General features: G+C 60.0%; 2 long non-coding RNA genes across 11 annotated transcripts in view; one reads left to right on the top strand and one right to left on the bottom strand.

The window, feature by feature from the left end:
• The first annotated feature begins 379 nt into the window (after positions 1–379).
• LOC148056235 (uncharacterized) lies at positions 380–6,619 on the top strand. Of its 2 annotated transcripts, none has more exons than XR_015703733.1 (3): positions 380–855; positions 956–1,071; positions 1,807–6,619. It is a non-coding gene; the product is annotated as an uncharacterized LOC148056235 (long non-coding RNA). The 2 variants fall into 2 exon arrangements; XR_015703734.1 differs by having other exon boundaries at positions 433–831.
• Positions 6,620–14,515: 7,896 nt separating this feature from the next.
• The window catches only part of LOC148056234 (uncharacterized), a 111,994-nt gene continuing 106,480 nt past the window's right edge, over positions 14,516–20,029 (bottom strand). For 4 of the 9 annotated variants that reach the window (XR_015703729.1, XR_015703724.1, XR_015703732.1 and 1 more), the window contains 2 exons: positions 18,907–19,030; positions 14,516–15,378 (listed from right to left, as the gene is read on the bottom strand). This is a non-coding gene — a long non-coding RNA (uncharacterized LOC148056234). Of the gene's footprint in view, positions 15,379–18,906; positions 19,031–19,851; positions 19,983–20,029 lie in introns of all 9 variants that reach the window. The other 5 variants (XR_015703725.1, XR_015703730.1, XR_015703731.1 and 2 more) reach the window with 3 other exon arrangements.

Below are 20,029 nucleotides of genomic sequence, written 5' to 3'. Positions count from 1 at the left end.
CTTTATTAATGAAAACCCAAAGCCTGCAAATTTACGCAACTCTGGGAAAGTCCCAGGTTACCAATCTGCATGACTTAAAACACCAAATCTTGCAAGACTTGGCCGTGCTCTTGGCTTGGGTGCTCCTCCCAGACCCCCTCAGCTTTCATTTTCCTGGAAAGCCCAAGCTCCGGCAGAGCAGAGCTGGCGGCCAGGCTCCAGCCCGCCTTTGCTGTGCCAGGGCAGCCTGGCATGGAGTCGGGGGGCGGAGGGGCTCTCCCAGCCCGGGCTGTGGGAGGGAGAAGCTGATGCCCAGGTCCCCTCTGAGCCAGGGTCAGGTCCCGGCACCGGCAGCACCAGTGGCGCTGGTGATGCAGCGTGGCTCGCATGCATTGGGAGTGAATGTTAATGGTGCCAAGCTCCTGGGAGAAATGATCAAATTCACTGTATAAAGCAGGGAGGAGAGGAAGGGGAGGGGGAGGAAGGGAAAATAACTCCACAGATTAATTCTGCTGATGAAAATTAAAATCGGGCATCGCCAAACCAACCCCAGAACGAGCTGCTTTGGAGCCGCAGCTCAGCCCCAGCCTGGCTGCAGCCACCCTCCAGGGTCGGCTCTGCCCGAGCTTTGCTCCTGCTCGTCCCCCGAAAGCCCCCAGATGCGTTAAGCCAGCGGCTCCCTGCACAGGCAAATGTGCTGCAGCCTATGGGCAGGATCAGGCCCCGGGGCCCGGAGGGGATGGCTAACCTGGCTGGCAGCATCCTGGCTCAAAGGGGGTTTATCTTCATCTCTGGTGCCTCCACTTCACCCGGCTTTACCTGTCCAGAGGGCAAGTCGGAGCGCCCAGAATTGTGAGATTCGTTTCAATGCCAAAGGTTAAAAAAATGAAATGTTGAGGGCTTTTTATTTATTATTTTATTAACTTCCTGGGTTTTGAGCCTTTAAAGACTTCTTTTTGCCCCTTGTGCTCCCCAGTGAGGACAGCTCCGAAGGTTCTCCTGGCCTGAAACAAAGGCAGAGATTCAGCAGTGATCACAGGACTCCAGAAGCTGCTGCTTTAAAAAGAAAACCAGCTTTAAAAAGAAAATAAGGTAAGAGTTCCGGAGTGGGCTGTGGCATGAGACCCTGCAAGATCCGACCCTCCTGGCCGGCAGCTCTCTCCTGCTCTGTTCCTGTCCGAGCTGGAAAACCTCCTGCAGAGCCCGGAAAGTCCCGCAGGAGGGACGTGACTCCAGCATTCCCAGGGAGGCTCTGCGGGCACAAGGGGACTTTCCTTGGCTTGGGCCACCGTGGGCACATTGGGTGGCACCGAGGAGGGCGCAGGGCTCTGCGCGGGGGGACATGGCAAAGCCTTGTGTGGGGTCGGGGCTGCAGCAATCCCAGGGGGGCACCCATGGGTGGGACCCCCCCGCATGCCCTGCTCTGCTGCACCCCACCTTCCCGCTCCCCTCTGCTGTGTCGCCAGCCGTCCCCTCTCCCTGGCTGTGATTTCATTTTGATCGCGGGCTGCTTTCCTCCCTCCCTCCATCCCTCCTCCCTCGCTCGCCGCTGCCAAGTCCGCAGGTTCCTGCTGTGACCTTGAGCTGGTTTCTGGAGCCGGTTGTGGGTTTCTTAAAGGAGCCGTGGGGGCTCCCACCACCTCCCTACTGCTCCCCCAAACCCCGGCCCAGCCATGCGCTGGGGCCCCCAGGGATGGGGGGGACTGGGAGCAAGAGCAGGGGGGCCCCCGAGGGCACAAAAATTGGGAGAGGGTGGAAGTGGCCAATTCTGCGGCTGCGGAGCCACGGCTCGGCCACGCTCACCACCAACTGCCGCGTTTTCTCCAGGGCCAAACAGCCGCTGGAAGGGGGTTCCTGGCCACCAGACCCAGCGCCGTGCAAGTGGTGGAGTGGGCAAAGCCCCAGCTTGTGCGTGGTCCCCAGCGCTGGCGACGGCATGGGGAGGGGGAGCGCGGTGCCGGCATCAGGAGGTGCAGGGGTGCTTGGGTGGGGTGCACCCACCTCCCAGCACGAAGGCGGGTTGGTGGCCCTCGCTGGCAGTGCAGTGGCCCTCGAAGCCCCACAGCCTCCAGCAGCAGCAGGGAGAGCTTGAAAGCGAACACGATGCTGGCTGCTCCCAGCTCCTCTCCAAAGCCAAGCCAAGGGGCAGACGACAGCGCGCCCGCCATGGAGAACTGCAGCGTAAAGCCGCCAGGCAGGGCCCTGCTTTCCTTGCTGGAGCACACGCGTGTGTGTGCACATGTGTGTGCATGCGTGTGCAAACACAGCGTGGCTCACTGGGAAGCTGTTGCCTGCAGCCAACAGTGGGTGTTGCACATAAACCCCAAATCCCACGAGCATCCCCATGTCCCAGGGCAAAGGTGAGCAGTGCCCGGAGTCTCAGCAGGGCAGAAACCCCCAAACTGCCCTCACCCCGATTCCTTGGCCTTGAGCTTTCCCAGGAAAATCCTTCTCTGGGTTAAACCCCACATGGGATGTGGCAAGGCCTTGGGGGAACCAGCTCTTGGGCTGAGACTGAGAAGCCAAAAAGTATCTCAAAGTGCTAACAGCTCCGGTGTGGATGTGCACAGGGAGGTTTTAAGCCACGGCTTAGCTAAGCTGGACAGGCTGAGGTTTCAGCCTTGCTTGGCCAGCTCAGTCCATACTAAAAGCTCCATCAGCTGGAGAGGACCCCAATCAATAAGTGCCTTCAAGGCAAGTAATAAAACTTTGAAATTATGCAGGCAGCGCTCCACAGCGAAGGTGGTGTTTAATTCATGGGGATGCTCTCGGGGAACCAGGGAGAGGGGTCTTAAATTAGGGAGAAAGGACGAGGGGCCGCACTGCTGCCCTCTGCACCGGGTGTACAGTGCTTGGACGGGCTTGGCAGATGCTGCGGTGACATAGCCACTGCTGAGCCTTCCTCGCTGCACTGCCCAAGCGCAGCACCACGTCCAAAACCCGCTGGAGGTATCAGAGAGATCCGAAGATGCCCCAGTCTCCACCTGTGTCTGAGCAGCTCTCGATCCCGGGGAGATGCTGAGCACGCAGCATTGCTCCCTGCTGCCTTGTGGGCGCATGGATCACGGGAACCCACAGATCAGCCTGGGGGCCCCAAAATCAGGTGCTACCCTGTGAGCTGGGAACCAGCAACGCCTTCTGCCCCGGACATGGAGCTGATGGTGGCTCGTAACGGTGGAGGAGGGAGCAGGAGGGGATGTTCTCAGCCCCATCTACTATAGACACATACGGGGGAAACTGAGGCACTGTGGGCTTACAGAAGCAGAAGGGATAAAGGACAGTCACAGGAGAAACTCAGTAGGGCTCATGCCCTGGTGCAGACCAACTGCTCAGGGGATGAAAACCTGGATTTCCCTCTGGGGGGGAAATAAGGGCCACATTTGGACCACACAAAGGCATCAATAGGCCACCAAAAGTCACAGCCTGGTGGCCAGGGCACCCTCAGGAGCCCCTGATCCCGCTGAGGAGAGAAGAAACCACTCCTCTACTGCCTTCCTCCGAGCTGCTGGGACCGATGCTCTGCGCAAGGAGCTGGGTCCAGCCCGCAGGCGACGGGGACTGAAGCGCTCAGGGCTGTCAAGGCAGCACGGGAGGCTCAGCCATTGACCCACCACCATGGGGATGGCTCGGGAAAGCCCGAGCCCACGTCCCACCCAGCGTGGGGACACAGCCCTCAGCTCAGCCAGCGCCACGCCGGGAGGAGGAGGAGGGATGGATCGGGAGGAGGCGAGAGAGAGGGAAGAAAAGGAGAAAAATGAGTTTTCCTGCTGCCCCAGTGGTGTGGCGATTGATCGGGTGCAGGCTGGTGTGGAGCGGTGCTGAGAGCCTCATTCCCCACCGCCGGCTCACAATTATTGGAAAAAAACCGGCGCTGCTGCTGCAGTGAAATTAGTTATTGATCTCTTGTCTGGGTGACAAGCGCGGCGCTCGGCTGCGGGGCTGCTCTCCCCGCCGGCCAGCCCCGCAGCCTCCTCCGCTCGCCCCGCCGGGGCTCAGCATCCCCGGGGCTGTTCCCTGGGTGGAGGTGACGAGGAGGCGGCTGGAGGTCTCGGTGTTTGCCCCGGCTCCAAAGCTGCTCCCCAGGGAGGTTTTGCCCACCCTGCTGCAACAAAGACATCAGCGAGAGAAAAAGGGCTCTGCCCCACGCAGGATGGGAGCCCCGAGTGCGGACCGCTCCCCACTTTCGCCTTTTGCAAAGCTTTGCCCTCCACGCACAGCTGCCACCCACCCTGCCAGGGCTCCTGGCCCCCAGCGATTGGGGTCAGGGTGTCCTGGGGTCTTTTCCACCTTCTGATAACCTGGCCATCGCGGAGGGAGATAAGGGAGTGGGAAATCAGGCAGCTGGAGAGCTTTTGTTGTCTGGAAAGGCTCTGCACATCCCTGGCCGCAGCTGGCCGGAGAGGCTGGACGAGCATTGGCTGCCCGGCCCCGCGGGGCCGGGGACACTAAGGGAGCTGTGAGGCTGGGGCAAACGGTTTCCAACCATCCCAGGGACACTTTCACAGTTTCAACAACAAAAAAAAGGGCATTTATTTTCTTGTAGTTCCCAGTGTGAGGCAGGAGCAACAGGGGACATCTCAAAGGATCCTGTTTTCCTCCAAACCTGGTCACCAGAGAAATGCTTCGCTCCAGGGCAAAGCCCTGGTTTGGTTTCCAGCAGGGTCGTTTTGAGTCTCACCTTTGCTTTGAGTTAATTTGGGCATTCCTTTTGCACAGAGCAAGGGTGTCGCTAGCAGGGCTGGTGGTTTGAGGCTGGCACTGGGGTCCCCTCGATCACATCGGGGTTGTTTGACTGTTCAAAGGGGTTTTTTTTTCCACCAACTTTTTGCCCCAAAAAGAAACTCCCTGAAGCGATCCCTCCCCAGGGTGTAATTAAAATGGTTTTGGGATGTAAATGAAAAGCCACCTCATGGGTTCCTGGGGTCAGTGGTCTCTGCAGAACACACAAACTTTTTGCTGGGGCTTTTTCTGTGGGGTCCCTGCAATGGGGACGCAGCCAGTGCCCCTCTGCCTGCGTGCTCCCATGGGTGCTGGGTGTAGATCAGCATCTGGGGATGTCCCCAGTGGGGGGCAGGAGCTGGTGGCACTGCCCATGTGCAGAGCCTGCAGGCTGTGATGGTGGCGGGGTGACAGGAGGGGACAAGGTGAGAACAGGATGGACCAGGACCTGTCCCATGCGTAGCTGCCAGGGATGGGCAAAATGTGGCAGTGGGGTGGCAGGCGAGGGGGGACAGTGGCCAGAAGCCACCAAGGTGGCTCATGGGGTGTCCCGAAGCCCTGCGGCAAGGGGCACAGCCAGCTGTCACCTCCTGCCTCCCCCTCAGCATCCCAGGCAGCACAGGACCCTGTCGGCATGGGTGTCCCCGGGGAGGCTGGGGGGGTCCTGGCCCCTTCCCCAGCCCTGGACAAAGGCCTGGGAACAAAAGCCTGTGGGACGGGGAGGCATCTCCCTGCCAGGGGTATTTGTTTAGCCCGGGAGAGGCGGAGGGGGGAGAGGAAGCTGCATTTCAAAGCGTTTCACCCTTTGTGAATCCTTCCAAGCCCCCCCCAGTGCCCCCCGCATGGCTCCAGTTCCCGCCGGGTCCCCACATGTCCTCTGCGGGAGGGCACTGGGTCCCCTCTAGCCAGCCCAGCCCCTTCCCTGCGATCTCCGAGAGGGAAAAAGAGAGATGAGAAGGAAAAAAATGCCAATCCAGCCAAGAGGAGGGAGCAGATTGCTGCCGGATCTTTTTCCCAGCTCAGCTCCTCTCTGGGTGGGAAAGTCGAGGATGCCGCAGCTCCAGGGACCGACGGCTGGGCTGAGCGTGAGCTTGGGAATTCGTGTGTTTCTCCCCATTTCTCTCCATTCTCCTAATTACACTGTGGGGTATTTTTGGGGGAGGTGTTATCCTGGGGCTGGATCAAAACGTGCACCTGGCCCCTTCCCAATCTGCCAGCGGCCAGAGCAGAGCCGCGGGTGCACAGGTCCCCTCGGAGGCACCACAGGAGGTTGGCAGAAGCCGGCTGGGCAAAGCCCATCCCTTGTAGACCTGCCCAGGCTCCCCTGGCAAGGTGCCACCAACTCTGGGAGGGCTCTGGCCACTTGCAGTCGACCCTGGGCTGCTTTTGCAGGTCCCCTCATCACATCCATCACCCAAAGCCGGGCACATCCCTGCACAGACAAACCCTAGTGCCTGCAGCCCTGGCTGCAACACCAGCCTGTGCCCTGGGGACCACTGCACACATGAGGTCTCCTGGGGCTGTTTCGGTGTTTCACCACCCTAAAAGCACCCATTTTCCCCGCAGCGAGGCAGGGAGGTGCAGCAGAAACAGCCACTGGCATCTTCTCATGAGAAGCAGCTTCCCAGTTTGCAACTGGGCGCTCTCCCAGTGAGTTAGCCTCACCCCATTGCTGGCACAGGAAGGCACTAAACCCCCCCAAACCCCAGCAAAGCTGGGATGTGAATCCTAACCACTCCCGACAGCCTCTGGAGCTTTGCACTCTGTGGGCGCTGTGCAGAGATGAAGGGGGAGAAAGGTGCAGGCGATGGGGCTGACCCCATCCACCGGCTCTCCTGCCTCCCCACTTCCCTCCGGCACGCCGGTGGAAGCCGAGCCCACGCCGACGGCAGCGGCTGGGCAGATGGAAAGACCAAATGATGGCTTTGCAGGGGGCCTGGGATTTGTTTGAGCCATCGCTGTCTCAGTGAGTGACTTCGAATAACGGATACACTTGAGAAAATCGCCATCTGCTCCCGGACAATTCGCAACCAGAGGAAAAGGTGAAATAAATTCAGCGACTGTATAATCTGCCCGGTCCTGGCTCCGACAGCAGGGACAGGCTTTGTGCAGCGTCCTGAAAGCGATTTGGGAACGAGAGAATGGTTTAGGATGAGCAAAGAGTGGAAAGCTGGAAGAGGGCAGAAGAGGTGAGGCCCCAGGATGCTGCGCCCGCAGCAGGGCTCTCCCGGCATCCCAGGTTTGGTGAGTTTGGCAGGAAGACAAAATCTCACCAGATCCATTTTTTTTTTTTCCATCTCTGAATTTCGAGTGCCTCCTGCTTCCAGCTGGGCTGGAAATACCACAAAAACAGATGCTACAATGCAGCACTTTAGTGCTTCGAAACCGGGAAGAAACCAGACATGAAAAATAAATGCAGGGGTTTGCAGCATTGGCCCCACCGGCCGGGCTGGGGATGAGTCCTGAGGGTGGCTGGAAGAGCCCTCGCACCCACAGACCAGTCCGCGGCAGGCTCAGCAGCTCCAAAAATCAACCCCCTCATCCTCTGCAAAGCAAATCCATCTCAGGAGGGGATAAAAGTGCCCCCTTGCATCTCTGCTTGGCCATGTCTGTGAGCCCAGAAACCCCACATGGCCTAGACAGCTGATTTTCACACACTTGCAATTAGGAGGGGGATAAATCCTGCCCCCAAAGTCACGGCACCGTGCGGCAGTCCCTGGCTGGAGGGATCCCTGGGGCTTCCGAGAGGACTTTGCTGGGGGAGAAGAAGTCCCAGCGCTTGGTCTTGCAGGGGCGGGAGGAGCTGGGGAGGAACCAAGCTGGATGTCACCATTTTCGGTGACCTTTCACACCTGGCAAGCCCAAAGCGAGGGTGCAGAGGTGCCCGACACTGGTGCTGCCCCGCACTCCTCCTGCACCAAAGAGAGCCCGGTGCACGGGTGAAGGCAACAATGCAGTTTCTTCATCTGTCTTTTCCTGCTCACTGGACTTTACCTGGGCATAAGGGTGTGTTTGGCACCTGGAGAACACCAGCCAAGCTGGCACCACCAGCCACCGCCTTGGCCACCGTGGCCACCTTGTCCCACCCCAGTCCTCCTTGCCAGGGACACAGCCCCCAGCTCTGCCAGCCCAGCTCCCGCCCAGCCAGCCCCTCTTCCCAGGAGAGACTGGCAGGGCCAGCGCACCCGCGATACGGCGCAGGGCCTTGGGGTGCTGCCGAGAGCTGCTGCGGCCCCATGGAGATGAGCTAGGGCTAAATCCTTCCCGAGGGGCAGCGGCCGCTGGTGTGGATGCACTGGTGTGCCCTGATAAAGGTGGGCACAAGTGGAGGTGAGCCCCTCCGACGTGTTTGCTGCCCGCACAAGAGATAAAAGCTCCCGTTCGGTTTTCATAGCAGGCAGGAGGTGGGCAAGGTGCTGCCTCAAAGCGCTGCTGTCATGGTCAAAAAGAGAGGAAAAACGACTGTGACCCGGCGCTGGGGGCACAGCCATGACCACAGCGTCGCGGGGAGCCCCCGGCTGGGTGATGCTGCTGGGGGGACCCCATACAAGGTCCTGGCAGGGCTGGGGGCTCAGCAGTGAGCCCCCACCACAGCCACACACAGAGCCCATCCGCCAGCACGGCATCCCCGAGCATGGCGTTGCCAGCCGGCAATGTGCAGGATGCTCTGGTGCACGCTTCGCCGTGGCGTGGTTGCAGCGCTGCCGTTGCTCCCTGCAGCCGGTCCCCTCCTCACGGGGGATGCCGGGGGTGCCGGGTCCCCACCGGGACCCCAACCAGCCTCACGCCAAGCGGCATGGGCAGCTCTCACTCGGCACAGCGAGGGAAAGCGAGTGCCTGGGGAGGAAGAGGAGGAGGATGGGGAGGTAGGCAGGTGGGATGGCAGGGCAGACCGCGCAGCTGAGGCGAAGCGAGCGGGAGCGGGAAGGCGAGGCTGAGCGAGCGAGGGAGAGGGAGCAGAAATCTGTTGCCCAGGATGTGTGCTTCGCTGTCAGCCGGCTCTGATTAACGGGCTGCCTTCCAGCTCCGCGCCGGCTGCGTTCCTGGCAGGAGCGGAGCACCCCGGCTTCCTGCCGTAGGAGTGGCTCGCTGAAAGGTTACATTTGCACAATGTGCCGCTGGAAAAGCGGTGCCAGAGGTTGCAGGCGGGGGAGCCGGGCGAGCGGGCGAGCAAGCAGCTTCGCTCTGCTCTGCCTGTGTAATGGAAAAAACCCTCTGGGGTACGCGCAGGAAAATATCAAGTTACGCTCCCCCAGCACAGCAGAGCTGGGCCCGGCTGGCTGTGGATGGGGGGAACAAGAGCGAGGGATGGGGCGATGGCAGTGCACACCCCCAGACCCTTAGCACTGCTCCGGATCAGCCCCAATGCAGGGAAAAATAGGGCTCTGCTCATGCACCCCCATTGCCATGGGCTGCAGGGCAGCGAACCCCCTCCTTCGCGATGCCGGGCTCCCCGGTAAGGTTTTGCACTTGCCGTAATCAGGATCCTGTGTCTCTGCTGCTTGGTGAGGAAAACTGAGGTCGTTGGGGGGAAATTTCCAAATCTGGCAAGGAAGAATTTCCTTCGATGGAGCTTCGGTCTGCACCACTGTGATTTAGGGGACTTGGCACAGCCACGACTACATCCACACACACGCCCACGTCTCATCCCCAGTTTTCCCAGCCCCGCTACCCCATAACTTTTGGTCTGGGAATATTATTTTAGTGTCTGGAAAGTCCAGCTCCTTGTGGGATCGCTGAGCCCACCATAGCTGCTCTCTGCCCCACGGCATCCCCTAAAAACCTCTGCTCACCTCCTCCATCATCCCTCCTGCACCAAAGCAGTCTCCTTCCGAGCAGCTCCGCACCCTCCAGGGCGAAGCCCTTCGTCCCTTCCTGCACAAGACCCTTCCTTTCACCTTCTCGTTTTTTTTATTGCATCTCAACCTGGTCACCTTATTGCCCCCCCAGCCGCGGAGGAGGGTTCAGGGCAGCAGGGGCAGCACCCACCCTCACCCCAGGGTGCTGAAGCCAGCCTGCTCTGCCTTGCAGGAGCCAACATTTTCCTTTTTGTCTCCCTCGTTTCCTTGGTTTCAAGGTTTTTCTTTCTCATTGAGCCCCTAATTAAAAAAAAACTAGGGAGGATTCCCAGATTCGGGGTGCTCGGAGGGGGACCGCAGCTGCCCCTGCAGGCTCTCTCTCCCTGGGCATGGGACCCCAACAGTCTTGCCCTGGTTCCTTGGTTTTGCCCCAAAGCTTTTAAATCTCACCCTCCCCCTCTGCTGAAGCCGGCCAGACTCCAAACCCCACCAGGTCAGCATCGCCCAGCCCCTGTCCCTGCTGCGCTGGGGTGTGAGTCCTCCCCCTCCGCTGTCCCCAGCTTCCCTCTGTGCCTGTTTTCATTAGGATTTGGAGATAAGCTTCCAAATAAAGGCACTGCTTTTAACTGCTTGGCCTTATCAGCCAGCATCCAACCGCATTCACCAGTGGGTCTTGGAAGATGCTCCGAGGGAAAAAAGGACCCCAAATATCCAGACCTCTCCTTCTCTAAGAGGCAAACCAGCCCCACAGCCTGCGGCATGGCTCCGGAGGGCACCGGTGGCTTTGGGAAACTATTTCTACCGTTAATGCTCCCTGCCCCGGGGACAGCAGTGTTAATGCAACCACGTGTGTGAATACAACCCAAGGACCAGCTCGACACACCTGGATTTTATTCCTGGTTCTGTCGCTGGCCCAGGGATGACCTTCAGCAAGTTGTTTCCCTTCCCCATGCCTATGTTTCTGCTTGCTCTCCCACTGTCAGCCCTTTCTAAGCCCAGTGATGCTCTGCCCGGTGAGATACCCCTCAGCTCAAGGAGACTCCATCCAACTTTGCATCGCCCACCCCCAAAAGGTGTGCAAACGGCAGCAGCCCTGAGCATCAGCGGGTCCTACACCCTCTGAGCGCTCGCCAGAGCCCCCCACCGCCGAGCCCCCTCCCCGCCAGGCCGTCCCATGGCTCATTTTTACGGCGTGTGTGCAAAGCCCTGAATATATGAACCAGCTGCTGGCAGCTTCCAGCCCCAAAGCTGCTCCGGTGAAAATCGGCTCCCCGCATGAGCCTCGCCACGGGGGTGTCCCCTGGGACAGGGCTGGAGATAGGGTCTCGCTCTCTTCCTCTAAGTCTTGGGGACCGTGGTGGTGGCGAGAAGTCCTCCAAGGAGAAGGATGGGGGAACACCAATGATGGCAGTAGACTTGCTCCCGAAACATCCAGCTGCTTGGAGGCAGCAAACCAACCCAAGCACCCCAGGCAAGTCCTGCTACTGTCATCCAAAGAGCCTCCACCCCGCAGAGGGTCCCCATTAGGATTCAGCCCCGTTAGAGATCTGTTACTGGTGGTGGAAGGAGCACCTCTGACTGGATGGCATGGAGAGGAACACAAATAGCAGCCGTTTCTACCCCTCAGTGGCAGGATCTCGGTGCACGGGAGACAGCCACTGCCCCGGGATGCGGGCAGGGAAGGCAGGAGGTGATGCATCAGACCCTGGACGCTGCGTCCCGCTCACACCGCTGCCCCACTGAGCTCCCTCCCTGCACACAGCGCAAGGGGCTGGGGGGCTGGCTGGGAGGGCGGCGTGGGGGGCACCCACCTCCACAGCAAATCCAGTTCCAGGAGCGTGGCAGGAACCTGGGACTGGGGCCGGCGGGGGCAAATGTGTCCCGTGTTAAGTGCCTCCAGTGCAGAGCAGATGTTTAGAAGAGCCTGGCTCCCAGAAACCTCCGCTACAAGCCCTGTTGCCAGAGCATGCAAAAAATCCCAATGCCAAAGCACAGCTAAGACACCCAGCTCTTTGGGGAATCAGATCTGGCCACAGCGCTCAGCATCTACAGATGTGGGCAGCATGGTGGCTTTTGGGGACAAGTGTGTCACGCCAAGAGCTGCTGGGTCCTCTGGCCTCTGTCCTGTACTCGCTGCCTTCCTTGAGACAGCCTGTCTCAAGGATGAGGTTGTTTCCTGCCCTTTTCCCAAACAAGGTCCCCAACCATACTGAAAAAACCTCGAGTCCATCGAGCCCTTGCTTATGGACAGCAGAGATCTGGCTGATTGCATGGGGCTGGCTTTTTTCCTCCTTTCCAGCTGTTAAATTGCATTTTAGACAGTTAAAAATACATCGCATACTTTCCTAATGTGACTTTTCCGTGGTAAGCAAGCAGCACAGCTGCCACCGAGACGCTGGAGGTCGTGGGGAGAGCTGCTCGCTTGTGCCCATGGACGGCCAAGCGAGCGGCTCTGATAGCTTGCAAACTCCTGGCCCCAAATTTGGGTCCCACAGAAGGGAATCGTGTGGCCCTGCGGCAGCTTTGGCCTCAGCCGACCAACCCAGTGGGCTCACTGCCTCTTGCCTCAGTTTCCCCACTTGTAAAAGCATTTATAGTCTGTCCTCTGTGATTAGATCTCACATTAACCAAAACTTGGCATTCTTTGTTGGGCTTTACAGAAAAAAGGTCTTTCGCACAGGGATCAGAGGTTAATAGAAGTCCAGGGTTGAGCTAGAAATGATCTGTTAATAGCATTATAGCGGAAAAGCCTAATTCCTGAGCGTGATTGGAACTGGCTGCATGGCATCCCATCGAAATGCCTCCCGCGCAGCAGGCACGGGGCAGCGCCGGGGCGGCTGAGCTCAGCCCAAGGCAGCGGCATTGCTGCAAGCCACGTGTGAGCTCAGATGAATCTCCCCTTCCAGCGGCACGGCAATCTCCACTGAGGTCTGGGATGGGTGAGTGGCTGGAAAAAAATCTCCTCTTGGTTTGCTACAGCACTGGAAGGAGCAACCTACATCCCCAAGGATGGGTTCCCTCATGGCTGGGAGACATCCGTGGTGTGGGGAAGGCAAGGGGAGAGCAAAGGCAATCTCCGTGGGAGGTGGGAGAGGCAAACTGCCCTCCTCCTGCCCACAGCACCAGGGTGAACGTGGCCGGGACAGCCCCAGAGCAACCTCCCGCCTTGTGCCGAGTTCACTGGAGGGGACAACCCAAGATGAGCCCTGGGAAGGAGGGCGCATTGGTCTCCTTCACCCCAACCAGGCTGCATCCGACCCAGACCAACCCCGACAGACACCTCCTCAACCTCTCGCAGGACCGATGCCCCAGCCCCGGTGTGGGCTCGGGCAGCAGAGAGAAGCCCAGCGCCCCAAAGCAGCTGGGCACCCCGGACCCTCAGCAAGGCGCTGGGATGGGGAGGAGAGCCTGTGAGAGGGTGAGGAAGGAGTTAAATCCCCAGCACTGCCAGCCCCCCCCCTCCTGCTTCTCTGCTAACTTTGGGAGGAAGGGAATACCATAAAGGTAAGAGTGGAGGAAGGAGAGAGGAGACAGATGAGAGAAGGAACGAGCGAGGGAGAGGGGGAGCGGGAGAGAGGAACAGACGGCAGAGAGGGAGAGCGTGGGGGGGAAGATGCTGACGCTTCTCCTCCATCTCTGCGAGAGGCAGATAGAGGGGAGCAAAAGAAAAAGAAAAAAAAAAAAAAGAAGGCAAAGACCAAGGGAACATGGGAGAGGGAGAAGGAAGGAGCCGGAGCGAGGGAGCATGTGTGAAAGTCGCAGTGAGAGAAGGGGCCTCTTTGATTCCCCGTGCCTCATACCAGACAGTGTCTAGACTGCAGCAATTATTGTCAGCTCAGAACACCCAGGCATTGCCATTTCAGCTGAAAGGGAGCTTAACAAAGAGCGAGGAAGAAAAAAAAATACCCTGCCAGCAGAGAGCTGGTCTCCCTCCAGCACAAGGGGCTCTTCGGAGGGCCCTCCATCGTCCCCAGCCCCCGGCGAGCCCCAGCCCCAGGTGTCCTTGCAGTGGGGGGAGCAAAGAGTTTGCTGCGGAGCAAGGTGGCCACGGGGTGTGAGCGGTTCCCAGACCAGCCCCGGGGTTGTTGGCTGGTTTTGGGGTGCAGCCGCCAGGCTCAGCTCTCCCTGTAAGCCCAGGTTATGGGGCTCAGGGCAAAGGGTACAGGGCTGGGGGAAAAGGGCCCCCGGGGATGTCGGAGGTGGCCCGGCCAAGGGGCAGCTTCCTCAGCGGGCAGCATTCGGCTGTAAGGAGCCACAGAGCTGCTCCCTGGGCCAGTGATGGACGGCCAGACAGACACCTTGGCCTCACCATGGAGCCTGGGGGATGCGCACGCCTCCTCCGAGCCGCAGGGACGTGAACCATAGAGCTGGGCACCTTCCCCCTGCTTGGGGACCCCAATGCATGCTGCTCCAGCAGCTCTTTAGCTCCCTTGAGTTTAAGGAAATGGTGGGAGGTCACTTGTGCAAAATCACGGGAATAAAAATCATCCCTCCTCTCCTCCATCCCATCTCCCCACCGCCATCGGAGGAGTTACCCTTTCCCCTCTTGGGCCCTTTGCCCTCTGAGGGGCTTTTCTGCCTTTGGAGGTCTGGGATGCGGCTGAGCCTCCCGGGAGGGAATTAACGCCCAGAACTGGCCAAGAGTCAGGAATTCCTGCCGTCTGCTGGAAACACCCGCCCTGTGCCCACCCCGGCTCTCTGGTGAGAGCCAGCTCCGAATACCTCAGAGAGGAAGAGGTCAGGAGGAGAGCTTGTGTGCCCTGTCTCCACCATGCCCATGGTTTTGGGAGTGGCGATGGTCCCACCCCGCTGTCTGTTGGGCTGCCCAGCAAATAAGTCCCTTTGAGAACATCCCCAGCTCCAGGGCCGCATCACCCATCTTCAAAATTTGGGTGCAAAGAGCAGCACGGCCAAAGGACCTTCTCTGCTGCTGGATGGCACTGGGGACCGTCCCTGCAGAGACCCACGGCCGGTCTGCTGGGAAAGGCAGCCAATCCCTCCAGACACCAGAGCGCAGCTCGGGTTTAATTAGCACTTTTAATTCTTGGAAAGGAGGCGTGAGGGAATACCCAGCAGGCTGGACGTGTTTTCCTCACTAGTGATCCGGGCTGGTGACAGGGAAGCTCTCCAGCTCCAGCTTGCTCGGCTGGGGTGGGGTGACATTGTCCTGGGGTCTAAAACATGGCAAATACCCTTGGCGAGCCCCACTTGGACCCCTCAGAGCAGAGGCACCTCTGTCAAAAGGGGTTTTTGTAGCAAACCCAAGCAGTCAGCATGCTCTGCCGGCGTGGGATGCAGCTTGAGAGGTGCTCGACCCAACACTAGCTCAGCTGAGCTGTTTGTCCTTGTCCTCTCTCTGCCTTCAGGGAACAAGATCCAGTTTCTGGCCAGGTCTGGTCATGTCTGCTAAATCAAGGACTGCTTCTCCCTTGGGTACATGGCACTGATGTTGCTGTGTGGATAAAATCAGTCCCACTCAGGATCTGGCCACTGTGGCAGACCAGAGGAGATGACAGCAGAAGTCCCACAAAGGACTGGGATGGCAAAACCTGCCCAGGGAGGGACTCATCCCCTCAGTTTACCTTGGCTGGCCATGGTGTGTCTGTGGAGATGGTGGTGTTTCCCAGCGCAGGGTTCCCTGGGTGAGGGTCGGAGGAGGAAAGTGCTGGCTCTGCCCGTTGCTCACGTCTCCCGTCACCATCTCATTGCAGTGGTGCCCTTGGCTCCCAACGCTGCGGTGCTGGGCTTCCTTGCATGCCGTCACAGCCGGCATCGCTTCTGCATCTCGGGGACAGGGTCTCCAGCTCCCAGCTGCTCCAGCAAAGCCCTGCACCCAGGGCTTGTAACGCTTCTGCCATGGAGTTTCCGACAAGTGTGGGTGCTGCAGTGAAATAAATACCTGGTATGAGCAGTGGGAGGTCTTCACCTTGTGAGCTTGGGCTAGAAAGTGTTTGACCTTCACAGGGAACTTTTGGCCAGCCTGCCCTGAGCCAGGGCTGGACCGCAAGGAGCCCAGACTTGCGACGTGACTCGTGGGCCTGGGGAAGCAGCTCCCCAAAAATCTGCCAGCTGCAGGGCTTCGAAACTACCGCCCCAGGGCTTTGTACCACAGATCAAACCCAGCCGCACAACGCAGCGGGAATGCCATCAGGCCTCTCTGCAGTCTCTGATGCTGGACTCCCACTGAAGCGTGGTGAGGCAATGCAAGAAGGAAGACCTTGACTTCTCCTCCATGCTACCTCCAGCGTCCCTCCCTCGGGCAGCCTGACCTGCCTTCCAGAGCAATTTGGGGAGCCCCAGCTCCCCACACTGCCTCTGCGAGTCCCAGCCCTGTGGAGATGCGGGGTCCCACCAGCAACCCTTGAAGCCACCAACATCTGCCCAGCATCAGCCCCCGCCCCGAGCCCCCTGCTTCCCCCCAGATCTCTGAAACAGCCACAGTCCCAAGCAGGGGGGGAGAGGAAGGGGAGAGGAGGGATCCGGGAAGCCACAACTGCCGGTGAACGCGCCCAAGCGGGTGGGTGGGAGAGAAACCGGCCACATCCTGCTGCCCCGGCACGCAGCCCGGGGAGCGCCGACATGCGCCGGGAGAGGCCGGAGGTGGCGAAGGCGCGGGGCAGCCTGGGCTCTGCGGCCATGGCAGGGGCACCGCCAGCCGGGCCTGGCACCGCTCTGCGTCCTGAACCCGCCACCATGCCAGGGCCGTGCGGGGAGGCACACGGGGCAGCGCTGGCATCCTTGTGCCACGCCACGACCCTCGCCCACCTTCGCTCCCTTCTGCAAAGCTGTCTGCAAATGCCAACTGCCTGTTTTCCAGTTCCTCCAGATTTACCCCCTCCTCTTTTTTTTTTTTTTTTTTTTTTGCCCCCCCCTTCCTTCCTTTCTTCTTCCTGGGTTAAAAATAATCAAGTTTCTGGGAAGCAGCAACTCCTGCTGCGCCTGCCTCCCTGCACTCGCGCCCCGGAGAATAGCTCAGCTCTCGGCTCTGCTCCGGCCCCTCCTCGCTGCTCTCTCCTTCCTCCTCCCCACCCCCTACAGGGATCTGACTAATATGCTTGGGCTCTGCTTGCCAGCTCAGCTGGAAAGGAATTTAACCGTTGCCTGGCCTGGAGGGAAGGAGCGGAGAGCCCGGACCTCCCCCGGAGAGGAGCGACCCTTCCTCCATCACCCGGGAGCCCTGGGCTGGGTCCCTGCCTGGCCACGCTCCCCCGGGTGCTGGACGGAGGGTGATGGAGGAGGAGGGATGCATGGTGCCAGCACCCCATGGCGAGCGGCGGTCCCAGCCCCAAGCCCCACGCGGGTGCAATAACCCTCGTGGACTCCCTCGGAGGTGTCCGGCCATCCCGTAGGCCAGGCAAGGCGAAATGCAGCACCCCAGGTGCCGTGGTCCCCGTGGCTTGGCTCATGGGAGCTCCTCCTCCAGCCACGGACGCTCCCTGGGCACCGGCCCCCCGAGCCTGCAACTCGCCACAGGCCTCAGCACTGGGCGAGGGTGGGAGCTGGGGTCCCACCCGACGCTGCTCAGGGGTCGCAGTGGGACCGGCAGCTTCAGCCCCATGGCCCCGAAGGTCTGCGGAGGGAGAGCCCCGGGCGTGGGGAGCCGCGGCTCAGCCCTGCTGCAGTGCAGCTCTGGCAGGAGCTGGCAGCCCTCCGCCGAGTGCCGGGACTCAGCCTCTCCTTCAGCACAGTGGGTAGGAAGCGGCGAGCAAAGGCAATGTCACGCCTGGGTAAAAACCACGCGAGGAGAAAGCTCCCCCGAGGCTAAACCCTGGTGCTAAAAAAGCCGGTGTTTGTGCGGACCCCCTCCGCTCTCCCCCCTTGCCAGCCAGGCTCTGAGCGCAAGCAGATTTAGCAGCACAGAAGGAGTGGGAGCTGTGTCTCTGCTTTACAGCAGGACAAGCAAAGCACAAAGCCTTGACCAAAGTTACCCCAGAAAGACTGTGGCAGAGGTAAGAGCTGACCCCCGCCCCTCCCAAGGCTCCAGCTTGCTGGTGTATTGCAGCATCTCTGGGCTCCACCAAAAACTCCCCTTGAAATCTCCTGGCCATTGCAGAAGGACTTCAAGGCCAGAAATCCGAAGCCCAGCACTGAGCCGAGCCAAGAGGCACGGGCTCGGCCGCCGCTAACCCCCTGCGCTGGCTGGCTCAGCCTGGCCGCTCCAGTGCCAGGGCACAAACAGTCCCGGAGGTGGACTCTACCTTTCCTGGAGCCTGCTGCCGGGCGAGCTGTAGGCACGGCCGCCCCGGAGATGGGGCTGGGGAGGAGGAAGGGGCACCAGGAACAAAGCAGGGACCCAGAGAGAGCAGGAAAGCTGCAGCCAGAGGATGACCCCTTAGCTGCTGGGATGCTCCGTAGAGTGGGGTCCAGCGTACGCCAGGGGAGGGGGGTTGCGCTGGCAAGAAGCAATCTGAAAGAGGAAGATGTCTCCTCTCCAAATCCTCCCTTAAATGGCAGTTCTGCTGTAAAATAGGGCAGGATGGAGCTCAGTGTTTGTTTTCTCTGCAGGACCTGAGCATGGCTCAGCCTGGGACTGCAGAGTCAGGCTGGGCTCCTCACCGACACAGCCCCGCAGGAGCAGCGCTTTCTGCAGCCCCAGCTCGGCTCTCGCAACCATCCCTGCAGAGCCGTTGCTCGGTGCAGGGACTCGGGGCACGAGAGAGGAGGGGAAAGAGCATCCAGCTCAATCCCACCTCGGCTTTCTGCCCCAGCTGCCGGGGCTCGAGGCAGCAGGATGGATGTGTGGGGGACCTGCGAGCCCTCGCTGCACACCAGGAGACGCACAGCCAGAGCCCCTGTGGCCCCACACAGCCGACGGCCAGGGGATGAAGCAAGTGATGGCAGGACACAGGCAGGAGCCGGAGCAGGGCCACGGTCTGACCACCCCTAGGCAAGCAAGGACACTCCTGTTTGCTCCCCCATCCTGAATTCCCCGGTGCCTTGGGAGCCCCCCCAGGTCCTGCCTGCCCCGCGGGCCCCGCAGCAACCTCAGCAGCCAGGAAACGCTGGCAGGAGCCAAAGGGATTGAGAAACTGCAGGCAGCAGGATGAGACACGAGCCAGCACAAGCAGGATGTGACTCGGGGGTGACGGGGACCGCCGGAGGGGTGTCACCAGGAAGCGGTACCTGGGGCCCATCCTGTACCCTCCCTCCCACAGTCCTCACGGCCAAGCCCCAGTCCAGCCGCTGCTCCCCACACAAGTCACCAGGTCCCGTTTATGTTTCACCGCCTAAATTCTCTGTTAACAGCACAGCGACGCCTTCTCCCTCTCTCCACCGTACGGTTTTGCACTCCTGCTCTTCCCAGGGCTGTCACCGGGGCTGTCCCCTCCACCTGGGGCTGTCCCCACCACCCGGGGCTGTCCCTGCCACCGCAGCGCCCCAGCCCTGTCACCCCATCTGCATGGCAAACCTGATATTTCCCAAGGTTTCTTCAGCACAGGCTTGATGGCAGGGGTGGGAGGTTTGGGGCGAAGCGTGGCTCAGACGCTGGCGAGACCTTGTCCTTCTCCTGCCTCAAACCAGCTGTTGTAGCACTGCAGGAAAGCAGAAAGGAGAGGATGAAGGAGAAGAAAAAAAAACAAGAGGAATTATTTTTTTCCCCACTAACCACCCAAAGCAGCTTTGCTTTGTTTTTCCCCCGGTTGAGGCCGACTGGTCCCAAGGTGGCCCCTTCCGTGGGTCTTGTCTTCATTGCAGCTCCCATCTCCTTGTCCCTCACCTGCCTGCCCCCTCTGCGTGCTGTGGTCCCTGATGGGGACTCCAGCGCATCCCCACCTTTCATAGCTCCAGCATGGCCAAGGAAAGCCAACTCAACAGCCACTCCTGCAAAATGAACCTGCTTGGGAGGAGAGATCCAACCCCAGCCACAAGCCATGGTATCCAGTCTATTAAAAGGCAAGAAGGGACGAGCAAAGAGACCCCTGGCCAACCCAAAATGCATTAAAACCATTAAAACCCAAAGACCCCAATGGGCAAGGCTGGACACAGACTCACTGGCTTTGTGGCAGTTCACCCCAAATCAACCCTAGCTTCAGCTCACCCCGGTATGAGCGCGGAGGAGTTGGCGTTGCGCTGATCCCTCGAGCGAGGGGACCCATTTTACTCCCTCGAGTGAGGGGTGAGGATCCAACCGAGGTCCCAGGGCTTCCCAGGGCCACCCTGTGCTGCTGCAGGGCACAGGGCAGCTTTGCAGAAGGGGTATGTCCCTGGAGAGGGGGTGGGAGGTGTTATCCCCCCTCTCCTTTGCAGGGGAATAGCTCACACAAGTGTCACGAAAAGCCAGTGTTCGGCAAAGGGCTTTAGCTGGGTTAGCACCCTTCCACCCAAGGAGTTCAGCTCAATTCCCAACCCCTACCTGCACCCAGGCTCACCAGCCATTCCCACAGGGGGAATCATTTGCCTCAGATGAGGAAAACCAGAGCAACAAGGAGATGGATCCACCAGATGAATCTAGTAAAGCCCCAGGCTGGATCAGCTTCTTCCTTGCTGTGGGGCAGGAGAACAGGGAGACGTCAGCCTGCTGTGGGGCAGAG

The sequence above is a fragment of the Nipponia nippon genome, unplaced genomic scaffold (genome assembly GCF_047370975.1).
Source record: "Nipponia nippon isolate SJK-2023a ecotype South Korea unplaced genomic scaffold, ASM4737097v1 scaffold_16, whole genome shotgun sequence".
NCBI classification, from domain to species: domain Eukaryota; kingdom Metazoa; phylum Chordata; class Aves; order Pelecaniformes; family Threskiornithidae; genus Nipponia; species Nipponia nippon.
Note: the sequence above shows the minus strand (reverse complement) of the source record. Positions and strands in the feature narration are given on the sequence as shown.